General features: G+C 38.4%; 1 long non-coding RNA gene across 1 annotated transcript in view; it reads left to right on the top strand.

Annotated features, from left to right (window-relative positions):
- LOC131403156 (uncharacterized) overlaps nt 1-12560 on the top strand; it is a 33885-nt gene extending 21325 nt beyond the window's left edge. The window contains exons 4-5 of the long non-coding RNA XR_009219242.1: nt 11435-11471; nt 12546-12560. This is a non-coding gene — a long non-coding RNA (uncharacterized LOC131403156). The remainder of the gene's footprint in view (nt 1-11434; nt 11472-12545) is intronic.
- Nucleotides 12561-13954: the final 1394 nt, after the last annotated feature.

Here is a 13954-nt window from a genome sequence, read left to right as displayed (position 1 = left end):
TGAAATAATTATTGCCCACTTAACCAGTGACATTTTTATCAATAATCCCAATGGGAATTTCTCAGTTTTGAATGACTGGACTTTTGAGCTGGTTTTGACAAAAAATTGATTGCTGTCGTCTTATTGATACTCTTTCCTTCCTTGGCTTTTGTGTTGGAGGAGGATGGAATGGAAAAGGAAAAGAAAGCTTTCAAGACAAAAACAACAACATATATAAAGACTCCAGGGCACAAGGGAAGTGAATCAAAGAATTAAAGGATAGCTATTGTGATTGGAATATAGATAGCAGGGGTGAGCATAGCAGAAGGTGAGCTGGAAAGGTAGGTAGAAACTAGGTAATGCAGACCATTTTTAAGACTTTAGATTTTACCCTAAGCAGAAAGGATGAAAACTGAGGAAGGACGTGATATAAATAGTTCACTAAAGACCACCCTGGCTACAGTCAGGAGAAAACATTGGTAGGTTGGATAGTGTGGACAGGCCACGTAGGAGGCTACTGTAATAGTTCAAGTGAAGACGATGATGGTTGAGAATAGGCCGGGGGTGATGGAGATGAAGAGAAATAGCTGGAGGCCACTTTATTCTGGTTTTGATCTGACTTTTCTGGCCACTTCTTTTTTTCCATGTGACTCCTAATTTACCATCCCTAAAATATCGATGTCACCCAAGATTAACTTTTTTCTACCTTTGAACCTTCTTCATTTCATTATTCACCATTGTATCTAAGTTAGACATATATATTAGTATCACTTGTATAGCTTTCAAAATAAAAATATGTCCAGAACTTATTTCTTCTAGCATTTGGCATACGCGATGGCCATGAGAATGGGCCTCTCAGATCTCTGCCTGCAGGCAGTGTAACTGCGTCAGTTCACTCAGGGCCCCAGCAGCGCTCTGAAACCATCACAGTTTTATTGAGGCCATGCTGGAGGCCAGGCATTTCCCTAATTAATGAATTTCTTCTACATTTAACCCTATCTCGGTGTCTGTTTCCTGGATGACTCAAACTAAGCTCAGCTGTACCAAGAGTAAACCAAGATAAAGGCAGTAAGATCAAAATTTGGGTTGGTTACCCTGCTACCTGGCAGTTGAATAGGATGTCATCTGGTTAGTAGAGTGGGCACGGATTGTCCTTGACACAAGGTGGCAGCACAAATGTTAAAATTTCAACTGTAGAAACCTGGGGAAATGTCCCGGTGGAGGAGAATGCTATGCCATGTGCAATGATAGGCATTTGAAAAATGATCCTAGTCATTGCCAAGTTGTTTTGACACACTGCAGAAGGATAATGAGAGACTAAGGGATGTTAACAAGCCGTTAAGGGTTAAATGTGAAAGCACTATGTCCTCTCTAATAACCCACAGGATGTCCTTATCTCAAATAGAAGAAGGGCAGACAGACATAGCTGAGCGGTAAGCTAAAGACTTAATTGTTAGTCTTAGAGTCCCAGAGATGTAGGAATGCTCAGCCAAGGCAGGTGTGTTATGTAAAAGTCAGCTTCCTGGTAGGAAAACCTAAGGCCCTTAAACATCCCGAATGGATGCCCCTGAGGATGTTGACTCTGCAACCCCTGAGACCTACAGATTTACACAAGTGGTCCACACTTCCCTAATAAGAGCTATCACTTCTGCCTTGCTAGAACATGGTGCAGAGGCCTCTCCCTCACAAAGCATTATGTGCTCCTCTCAGGAACTTCCTATTTGATCTACCAGGCTGATAACTACCAGAGGTAAAACCCAGCAGAACCGGATGGGATACATAATGGATCAGATAAGAGAGGAAAGAGATGATATACCTAAAGAGTTGCAAGAATTAGTCAGCATTTGCCAGCAGGAGCTAAGGGAGAACTCCTAGCACAGGGTTTTGAAGGTATTTGATCAAGTGAAGGAAGACTATAAGACTGGAAAAGCAATAATTCAGTGATATGGGGGCATTTTCTTGGGACACAGGATTTAGCACCTTAGCAATGGCTCCAGGCCAATTCACTGCTGGGATGACTCTTAGAGGGCTGGAAAAAATGACAGCCACTGTCAACAAAGCGGAAATGCCTGATTTGTCCTAGCAGAAAATAGAGAAAGGAATAGAGACACTGGGAGAAGTGGAATAATATGTGAGGGCAGAAGAACTACCAGAGGATTATGTTCCATGGGAGGGCCCAGAGTCCACACTGTTCACCAAGGCCATCAGGAATGTGCTGGTGAGAGGGGCGCCCGCACCACTGAAAAGTTCAGTGGCAGCTCTCCTCGCAGACCAGGTATGGTGGCAGGAAAGACCTTCACGGAACTGGGCTAGTTTTATCTGAGGAGATGATGGGATCCTGAAGTAATTGAGATCAGGTGGTGTGATGCTCAACTGCTGGACCCACAAGGCTACAATTACTACGAGGACCAGCAAGGTCAGAGGGGTAGCCAAGGCCACTGGACCTGCAAGGAGTTGAGACAGTTAATAGAGAATGGTTGAGGGCCAGCCCCGTGGCTTAGCGGTTAAGTGCGCACGCTCTGCTGCTGGTGGCCCGGGTTCGGATCCGAGCGCGCACCGACGCACCTCTTCTCCAGCCATGCTGAGGCCACGTCCCACATGCAGCAACTAGAAGGATGTGCAGCTATGACATACAAACTATCTACTGGGGCATTGGGGTGGGGGGGAAATAGAGAATGGTGAACCAAAAAGCAAAATAGACAGCCAGCCAACCAAGGTGTTGTTAACGTCTCTAATGTTAGGGAGAGGGGAGCAAGAATGGAGGAACAGCACATCACATTGAAGGTGATTGCTCCAATAAAAATTTACAATCTTTTGCTCATTTTCCAGACCTGAGCTGATTTTCAGGATCAGAATTGGAACCCATTGGCTGAAAAGATGGCCAGGCCCCTAGGAAGAAGACCCTGCATTATATACTGGTGATGATTTTCCCAGGCCTTTCCCCAAAGGGACATATAGCCATTTACTTGGGTGAATGAACACTGGGAAAAGAATAAACATTTGTTGATGATTTAAGAGAAGAAAGCAAGCTGGCAAGAAGGCCAGAAGAGTTAGGGAAGGTTTTAAGAAGAAAATAGGCTGAATCAATAGGATTAATTCCCATCTACTACTTATCATTTTAAAAAGCTGTGAATCAAGTTATAGAAAGTATATTCTATGACCACAGTGAAATTCAATTTGAATTCAATAACAGAAAGATATCTGGAAATCCCCAAATACTTGGAAACTAAATAGCACAGTTCTCAATATCTCACAGTTCTGAATACATCAAAAGAGAAATAACAAAATATTGTGAAATAATTAAAATAGAACATATCAAAATTTATAAGATACAGCTATTGCCTGTATAAAATACTCTCTGCCTCAGTCTGTAATAATTTTAATTAGTTTACTTTTATTCGGTTTAGTATCTAGAATATAAACTCTGAGAGCAACAATTTCCTCTTTTTCTACACTGTATCCCCAGTTCCTAGCATAATGCTCAGTCCCAATTAAAGAAATATATATGTAGATGAACTCCACCACTCAGAAGCAACCACTACAAAAATTTAAGTGCATATGCTTCCAGAATTTTCTAGGTATGTATAAAAATATTCATATTATTTTTTACAATAATGGAATAATATTATCCACATCCATTGTAGACATTTCCCCAATTAACAATATATTGAGAAGCAATTTAAGTGTGAATAAATAAAGATATACATCACTTTTTAGTGGTTGTATAATATTGTATTATATATATTTATCATATCATAAATTCTGGTTATTATTCAATCTCTAGCCATGGACATTTAGCCTTCTGGTTTTTTATACTAAAAAAATAATGCAATAACTCACACACACACATCATACTTATCTGACTATTTTTTTAAGGAAAAATTTCTACAGTTACAATGGCTCACTTAAAAGGTATACAGATGTAAATGTTTGATACAAAATGACAAATTCTAGAAATAATAATGTACAAATTTCACAACATATTAACCTAGATATTTTTTTTTAAAAGCGATTATCTTGATCTTGGAGTCAAGTGTACATCGATAATTCTATTTGCCCCTTTCACTCAAGTAATGGTTAAAATGACAATTTTTCTTTGCAGCTTCCTAGTAGTCCATTAATAAATATTGCTAACAATTGTGCATTTTAAGATTTTTTAAACAAGCTGTTTTTGTTGTTATTTACAAACTGTTGATGAATGAAACCACAGTACCAATAAGGCTAATTGTTGAGCAGAATGAACTTGATCAAGCACTTATTTTGCAAATGCCTTAAAATTCGAGCAGACTACTTGATGTAAAAAATATTTACTCGAGGATGAAGCTATTCTTTCTCTTCTCCTACAGATCTTTTGTAGCTACTTTGGAAAGTAAGTGCTCTAGGAACCAAATTCCAAGTTTAATACACTGTTATTCCAAAATAGTATTCATTTTAGCCTCAATTTCTCCATTGACAAGATACAGATTATTATCACTTGTTAGCACTTGTATAATAGCTGCCTGGCAGAAAAATGATGGGATGTATGTCAGATAACTACTAGATTCCCCCACATTAGTTCCAGGCACTTTACACTACTATAATTCTTGTAATCTCACCAGGAGATAAGTAGGAATATTATGAATGAAGGAACTGGAGCAACAAAAATTTAATAGTCAGGGGGCCAGCCTGGTGGTGAGTTAAGTTCCCGCATTCCGCTTCAGCAGCCCCGGGGTTCATGGGTTCAGATCCCGAGTGCGGACCTACTCACCACTTACCAAGCCAGGCTGTGGCGGCATCCCACATATAAAAGGGAAGAAGATGGGCACAGATGTTAGCTCAGGGCCAATCTTCCTCAGCAAAAATAGGAGGCTTGGCAACAGATGTTAGCTCAGGGCTGATCTTCCTCAGCAAAACAAAACAAAACAAACAAACAAACAAAATTTAATACTCAGTAGTCAAATAGGCAGAAAAAACCCGATCATAACTTAGATTTTCCCACATCACATTTCAGCTGTCAAATAACTGGCCCCTGAACAGGAAAATGCAGTGGATCATGTTCGTAACTAGTAAGTGATTCTTTGAATGTGACAGGATTTAAATAGCACTCGATAACTCAGATTTGGAGAATAGATGGCACCAGTCCTACATTCCAAAGGGAGGTTAAAGCAGGATCAAATCCTAAGCAGGATTTGGATATGCAAATAAGGCATCTGAGAAACTGTTTTGCTCCCCCATCCCAGGATCATGTGGGGTCACACAGACCCCTTAGCCAATCTGTCACCTCCAGCCAAAAAAAAAAATGAGATTGAAGAGAAAAGGGAAGGCAAAGATTAGAAGAGATTAGGAGGAGGAAGGAGGTTGCTGTGGCCCACTATGCATGCACTAACACCACCCTGAAGCCTGTGGAGAGGGGCATTGATGGCGTAGTCAGAAAGCTTGAGATATTTGCTCTGGAATTTGGAGATCACACCTGCCTGATATCAGACTCACGCCTGATAAATCTGCCTGGCCTGGTGGCTGACCATGGCTGGCCTATCTCTCTGAAGACTGAATCAAGAGAGATTGTTCCATTGTAGTCGATGTGTACCTGACACAAGAGACAATTGGCCTGGGTGTTGTCCTGCTCAAGAAGATTGCTTTCCTACATGAGATAATCCAGCAGGGAGTAAACCCTCTAAATTCGTAAGAATTAAAGGAGGAGCTATACACAGTCAGCCAGAAAATGTATTCCTCAGCATCAGGGAAAGGTAGGTGCAGTATCTCCAATGATGGAGGAGGGAAGGTGCAGTGCTCTCCAAAGGGCACACAGAACACTTTTGCCAGTAAAAGTTGACTTTACACATCTGCCATGGCCAGAGGAAACCAACACAAATCAGTGCCAGACAAGTAGTGTCCATAAATATATCTGCCTTCCCCACACCTCTTTCAACTCTAGAAAAAGAGTGAGAGGCAACCTCAAGAGTGGGGAAGGAGGAGAAGCACTCTGTGGAGAAATAAAGACGCTAACTAGGCCCCTCTTTCCACAGCTGGTGGCCAATCTAAAGAAGGGGAGAATCTTTAACTTCAATGAACTTAAAAATTCTATTTCATGCAAATAAATATTTGAATGACCTGAGATTGTCCGCAGGACCAAAAAGTAACCTGAAAAGTTATGAAACCAGCTTTAAGTTTATCCATGGAGCAAGAGGAGAATTGGCCCCACAGAAAAAGTAGTATAGAATAATGGGAGATGAAAATTAAGCTGCCTCGTGATTGCACACTCCCTCTGTGTCCCACTATTTCAATATAATGATTCTACACTAAACCAAAAGAAAAGTGTTATTTTTATTAGGCAAAATATAATAGCATCTGTAGACTACAATGCATCAAGTATGACAGTCACAGTCTGTCAAATAACAATTGGATATCCACAATAGGAAAAAGGCAAGTTCTTGTTATGGATCTTCAATTAAAGAGGCATTGTTAAGTAACAGACTTCAGCTTTATAATATGCATATCAATCAGTCTAAAGGTATTGATTAAGCTCCATCTATGTGTCCATTTCTCTTTCCCTCTCCCTCAAAGGAGTAAAGATTCTGATTAAAGAAGCATTAAAACACTTAAAAGGTGTGGTTAAATTAAAAGTTCAATACAGATTTTGAAATTAAAAAAAAAAGAATATTAGAAGAGGTTAAGAAAGCTTACTTTATGAAAAGTTGAGTTTTAAAAATGTGTGTTTTATTACTCACATAAGCTTGGGTTTGTTTGAATTTGACATGTGCTTATTCCTGAAAATAAATAGGATATTTGAGGGGCCAGCCCCGTGGCTTAGCAGTTAAGTGCACACACTCCGCTGCTGGCCGGGTTCGGATCCTGGGCGCACACCGACGCACCGCTTCTCCGGCCATGCTGAGGCCGCGTCCCACATACAGCAACTAGAAGGATGTGCAGCTGTGACATACAACTATCTACTGGGGCTTTGGGGGGGGAATAAATAAATAAAATTATTTTTTTAAAAAATAGGATATTTGATACTAGAAAATCCTGAAAAAGAGCTAGAAGTAAAGATACTATATCTAATTTATTCAAATCAGCAGGTGGCCCAAATCTATTTACACATCATAAATATTTCAATTATAGAAACAAAAGAAAACAGCAACACAAAAACCAAAGAAATCAACACCACAGAAACTGCTAACAGCATATGATGCTTTTAACCTCTTTAATATAAACATATTTTTCATATATTTTTATTTCTAAATATCTTTAGCAACCATGCATTTTTTTCTTACCTCAGGGTTCACTAACACACGATAAGAAATGGACTTTTTAAACAATTTACTTAAATGCATTTTTATAAAAATAATTTTAACAAAAACTAATTTATTAAATTTAATAATTAACAAATTAGTTAATTAATAAGTCATTAAATAATTAAATTATCAACTGCAATAAACCTTACAATCATATTTTATTGCTAAATTATTTTTATCTCCAAAAACAAGTAAAAAATGTTAAAAGAGAAACTTAAAAAACAACAAAAATTATACAGGTATACTGTCTGATTCTTTTTGAAATTAGGAGAATATTGAAAAAGAAGAGAAGGAAAAAAGAAGGAGGGGGATAGAGCAAAAGAGGAGAAGTTGAGACAAACCTTAAATAAACAAATAAGCTAATAATATATCAAGTGGTAAATAAACTAAAAATATACGAAATGGTTGCAGTTTCAGTAAGAGCAGGTAACATTTTGATTTACAGAGTCCCATTAAAATTGGATCAATGAAACTCACTAACTAGATTTTATTGACACTATAGGGGGAAAAATCTGTCTATGTCCTGGGGTTCCAAAATGGAAGAATAAATCCAGGAGCTACTAGAGGCCATCCTGCCCACAGAAGATGAGAGCCGGGCTAAGAATAAACACAAAAGAAAGCAGAGCTGCAAGATGGAGAGAAAAATTCCTGTCAACATCTTTGACCCCTTGGATACAACAGGGTCTATGGAACATAGCCCTGCGACTTTCATTTAGGGGAACCAATAAAGCCCCTTTTTTTGTCTAAGCCAAATTGAGTTTTTTTTAATAACACTTGCAAATGAAAGTGTCCTGATTAATGCAATTCAAAAGTGAAATTTATTATACACAAGTAGTTAGAAAGTTGAAACTGATTAGCTGAGTGTTGGTGTGGTAGTGGTTCCAAAGACGTTCATGTCCTAATTCCTGGAACTTGTGAATATGCCACCCTACGTGGTAAAAGGAACTTTGTGGGTGTGATTAAATTAAGAATTTTGAGATGAGGCGATTATCTGGGTAGGCCAACAAGGGTCCTAATAAGAGTGAAGCAGGAGGAGTCAGAGCAGAAAGAGAGCAAGCCAGACGCAGAGACTGGAAGAGGGAAGCAGAGATTAGAGGCATGAGCTTTGAAGACGGAGGAATGGGCCACGAGCCAAAGAATACAGGTGGCCTCTAGAAAAGGGAAACAGATTCTCCCCCCACAGCCTCCAGAAGGAATCAGCCCTGCCGACATCTTGACTTAGCCCAGTGATTTGTACTTCTGGATTCCATAACTGTAAGAGAATACATTTGCGTTATTTAAACCACCAAGTTTCTGGTAATTTGTTATAGCAGCCATTAGAAAATAATAGTAGTTGGGGCTGGCCCAGTGGTGTAGTGGTTAAGTTTGTACGCTCCGCTTCAACAGCCCAGGGTTCACAGGTTCGAATCCCAGGGGCGGACCTATGCACAGCTTATCAAGCCATGTTGTGGTGGCATCCCATATAAAGTAGAGGAAGATGGGCACAGATGTTAGCCCAGGGCCAATCTTCCTCAGCAAAAAGAAGAGTATTGGCAACAGATGTTAGCTCAGGACTAATCTTCCTCACCACAAAAAAAAAAAATGAAAATAATAGTTGGACATTTCATGGAAGCATTTTGTGTGTTATTCCAATATCCTCTACATGATTAAGAGAATTATCCTTCTAACAAAGCTAAAATTAGATTTGGGGTATGCTGAATTGAGAAACAAAATATTGGTTTGTACTTAAATATTTTCTCTACTCTGACTACTGAAAGATCCCAGGAACAGTGATACCCCAATAACAATGAGCACATCTAGCAATCAAATCTTGGTTTCTAAAACCATTCTCCATTAAAAGAAGCAGCACCCATTAGAGAAATGTCTGATTCTGGGGCTGGAGTTGGGAAAGTACAAGATGAGTCTGGAACATCTTTTTGAGCCAGAAAGTAATAAAGTACTCAGTGAATGAAAAGGACACGTCAAACTGACACAGAAGCCAATATAAAGGAACTTCCACTGACCAAATCAAGAACAGTGCGAGCATCAAAATAAATAATAACAAATTACAGCCCATTTTATAAAATAGGAGTTTGTGAATCCATATAAATAAAAATAAATAAATAAATAGGGAGAAGAGAATCTTATACTATAATGGAAACTAGTAAATATAGAAGGAATGCTTAAATCAGAAAAATCAAATATTTAGCAACCATTATCATAATAATACCATTAATTCAGCCAAAATATATCAATGGATACTAAAATTAATGGGTGAAAGTTTGACAAAGAATAAGATATTTACATATTAAAAGAACCAGAGAAATTGCAAAAAGAAAAAGATAATTATGGCATTAAGCTAGTCCTGAAGTCTAATCTACCCTCTGCATAGAAACTCTCCCCAAATACTTATTAATTATAAAGAGAATCAAGTAACTTTTGAATGGACAAACCTTATAGAGACCACCTCAATCAAAGATTCAAACTGAATATCACCAATGATGGAACAAATTAAAATCATAGACCACCTGATAGGATGCAATAAAAAGAACACACCATCGCTTCTGTGTTTCTGTGATATTCCTGCCACATAACATAATCTGAATCTAAGGAAACATCAGACCTACCCAAATTGAGGAGTATTCTACCAAATAATTGGCCTGTAAAGGTCATGAAAGTCAAGGATGACTGAGATTCAAGATTGAAGGAGATTAAAAAGAAATGACAATTAAATGCAACATGTGGTCCTTGACTGGATCTTTTTGCTATAAAGCATATTATTGGGACAACTGCCAAAACATGAGGGGGTAGGCAACCATCTAGAAGTAATGTAGCAATGTTAATTTCCTGATTTTGATGATTATATGGTATTTAGGTGGGAGCATGTCCTTGCTTTTGCAATTACACATTAAGTATTGGAGCGTAATGGGCATTATGTCAGTAACTTGCTTTCAAATGGTTCAGAGAAAAAAAGTTCATTGTACTATTCTTGCAAATTTTCTACAAGTTTAAAATTATTTTAACATAAAAACACTCAAAACTGTGATTAAATTTTTTGAAAAAATAAACCCAGAAACTACAGTTAGATTTGTGTAGCTCTGATGCCAAAGTCAGCACCATGGACAGACAAGGTTAATTATGTTGTCTTGATTATGCCTGGTTCTTAATAACCAAATCCCAAAAAAGATGTGTATAAGTTAAAAGACCACTTGATGGAATTTGAAGATGCACTAGCCACAACTGTTTCCTCGTTTCAACATCTGTTACTGACACTGATGCATTTCTAATCTCCTCCTCTAGAGAACATAACCTGTGTAGTAGACACCATGGGTGTCTACACGGTATCTATTCCTCCTTCCTCTTTTCTAACACAATCCCACTCTTGCTTAGGCATCTACTCCTCGCACCATCACCAATGTTTTTAAATTTATTTATTTATTTATTTATTGTGTTTGTGTGTGTCTGAGGAAGGACGGCCCTGAGCTAACATCCATGCCAATCCTCCTCTTTTGCTGAGGAAGACCAGCCCTGAGCTAACATCTGTGCCCATCTTCCTCCTCTTTATATGGGATGCCGCCACAGCATGGCCTGACAAGCGGTGTGTCCGTGCTCGCCAGGGATCTGAATCCAGGCCGCCAGCAGCAGAGTGTGCGCACCTAACCACCAAGCCACAGGGCTGGCCCCAATTACCAATGTTTTTAAAAGAAATTTGATGGACCCCGGCACCAGAGTTGGGCCTTACTTATCTAAAAGTAATCCCATTCCCCATGCTAGAGATTGGTTCAGCTAATCCAATTAGTTTGTGGTAGTCCCCTAGCCTCAAAAATTGGTTCAGGAATTAGCTTGTAACCTAATAAGGACCAATGAGTCATGAAGGAGGGTTTTCTGGATGTTTCTGATAAGAAGCTTCTTAGCTTTTAGAAGCAAAATAGAATACTTGCATCTTCTCCATTATATGGAGCCTAGAACCTCTAAAAGGCATTTTACCACCAAGAGGCAAATCAGCCTAAGGAAATCCCATCACTCTAGAAGGAACAAAACCAAGGAAACTGCAAAGAAAAGGAGTTGTACTCATGGTGTTAAGCCAGCCCTGAAACCCATCCTGCCTTTCTATGTTACTTTGTGAGCCAATTTAAACTAGTGGGATTGAACTGAATTTTCTGTTACATACTTCCAAAGTATGCTGATACGATCTGTATTTTCAGGTTTGAAAAGGTGGCACACACAGGCCAATCTTTCCAGGTAATTTCTTATTTTATTCTCCTCTAAAGCCTAATATGAGAATAGTGGGAAGAAGAAGAGAAGGAAAAGAAGGTAAATAGTCTATTAGTTGAAAAGAAATTTGGAGTTAGAAAGGTATTTGCATATACATGTAAAATAGGGAAAAGTATTTTATTTATTTAACAAACATGCATATGGCACTTATGTGTCTGGCACTGTTTAGATGTTTTATAATGTTAACTCACTTAATTCCTATAAAAATTTATGAGAAATTGTTATTACTATCATCCCCATTTTTTTTTTTTTTGTGAGGAAGATCAGCCCTGAGCTAACATCCATGCTAATCCTCCTCTTTTTGCTGAGGAAGACCAGCTCTCAGCTAACATCTATTGCCAATCCTCCTCATTTTTTTCCCCAAAGCCCCAGTAGATAGTTGGATGTCATAGTTGCACATATCATCCCCATTTTTAATTGGAGAAATTGAGGCACGTGGATGTTAAGTAACTGGCCTAAGGTCACAGCTAGCAAGAGGCAGAGCCAGGATTCAAATCACTATGTTATATTAATCCCAGACAGAGAAAAGATCATCTAATGAGGACACTTCAGTATTACGTATGTACAAAAGGATACGGCATGTGGTCAATTCACATGCAAACCTAGGATTTGCATCAGAGAAAATCAACATTTCTCATATATCAGAAAACATAAATGGAACTATTAGTCATTTACCTAAAAAAAGATAATTACTGTATGTCTATGTTTATCTAAAACCAATACATGAATAGATAGTAGCACAAACTCAGTAATTATGAAGTAGGGTCTATTATAGTAGAAAAGCCTGTTAAAAATAGGAAAAGAAAAATTCCTCTTGTTAAAAATAGAGGGTGTTTGGAAGATATAGTGGAAAATGTGAATAATTTTAATTGTCAACTGGGAAACAGTACCAGACACAATTTTCTTTTTTGTCCAATACAATCAAGACTTTGCTTATTCAAGTCTGCCTAATTGACACCTGAACTTCATTTCCCATAACCTTTACCTAATTAGTCTAGTCTATGGTTTCCAGAGAAGGTAGGTCTAACAAATCTTCTCCAGGCTCAGGAGGGAAAGAAAAGCAGCAGGAAGACCTCTCAGCTATGCTAAAGAAAGTCCTGTGTTGTGCCACGGTTTGTATATGACTTAGGGGGGCTGCCTGTCTCCCCTTGAACAAATCCTCTTTGAATATTTCCCTTTCAAAGCTGTCCATCATGGTTGAAGTGAGTGTAGAGAAGAGGCCTAATGATAGAACAAAGAGAAGAAGAGTAAGATGGGAACTCTCTTCCACCCACCATGACTGAAGTGCTCAATGATGCCTTTAAGTGTTTAAATGCTGCACTGTCTAAATTTTAAATCGACAAACATAATATCAAGCATACAGTAAGGTTAACAGCATAATTTAAAATGTCTCTACTTGCTACAAGGAAATTGATCAGAAACAAGCCAGCAGTAAAACTTCACGGGACAGTTTTTAAGCTGCCTGCTCCATTCCAATCAGTCCCCAAAGCCCAGCTACATTCTAAGAAGGCGATCAACATTACTGGTAAACTGTTTTGTTGCTGTTGTAGTTAGCATCTTGATTCTATCTATATCAAATGTGTGTTAACTTTACTTTTTATGTTTTTTCCATTTCTGAATGTCAGAAAACATGTCTTTACATTGATATTCCCCACAGTATGTAGAATATAGCAGCTATTAAACAAATGCATTTGAATAAATGAATTACAAAGACCACGCAGCAGGAGTCGTGAGCAGCGGTCATAATTCATCGCCCTTAACCTGTCTTGCTCCTCTTCTGCGGCACCGCCTGTGGAAAGCAAATGAATGGTTGGTTCTGCTCATTCATAAGCTCAAGTTCATTTTCCTGCCACATTTCAGAAATCGCCTGGTTTCACTGATTGCACGATACGTGAGGCCCTGCTCTGGGGGTTCCTTCAGCCCAGAACGCTCTCTCTTCTCACAGTCTTACCCATTTTTTAAAGTGTATCTCTAAGTGTTCCCTTCCTGACATAGAAGGAACATTAGCTAAATTTAGAAGGACTGAATTTTAGTCCCAACTCTTACTCTGACTTGCTGTGTAATGTTCGACAAGTTATTTAACTTTGTTCAGTATCAGTTTGTTTTTTCAAGTCGAAGGTTGAACTGCAAGGAAAGTTACAAAATGACACCCAATAGGGTTGTATATATGTTTCCTTTGACCACTCTAGTGTGGTGTGTGTGTGTGTTTTAAATTTTAAATGACTTACCAACATTTTAAAGTTGAGTAGAATTTTTTGAGCAGAATCTCAAAAAATACAGAGAAGACATTTTTCTAATTTTATTGCACTTATAAAATAATTTGATTAATAAGTTTATTGTAGGCTTATCATTTTATCTTTGCTTTTATAATATGTTGCTAGTTACAATCTTGACTTATTTGATGGTGAGTAACTGAGCAGGAATGCAATTGCAATTTTAGGTTCCTGTGG

Source organism: Diceros bicornis, unplaced genomic scaffold (assembly GCF_020826845.1).
Source record: "Diceros bicornis minor isolate mBicDic1 unplaced genomic scaffold, mDicBic1.mat.cur scaffold_55_ctg1, whole genome shotgun sequence".
Taxonomy (NCBI): domain Eukaryota; kingdom Metazoa; phylum Chordata; class Mammalia; order Perissodactyla; family Rhinocerotidae; genus Diceros; species Diceros bicornis.
This window is presented reverse-complemented; position numbering and strand designations above follow the sequence as displayed.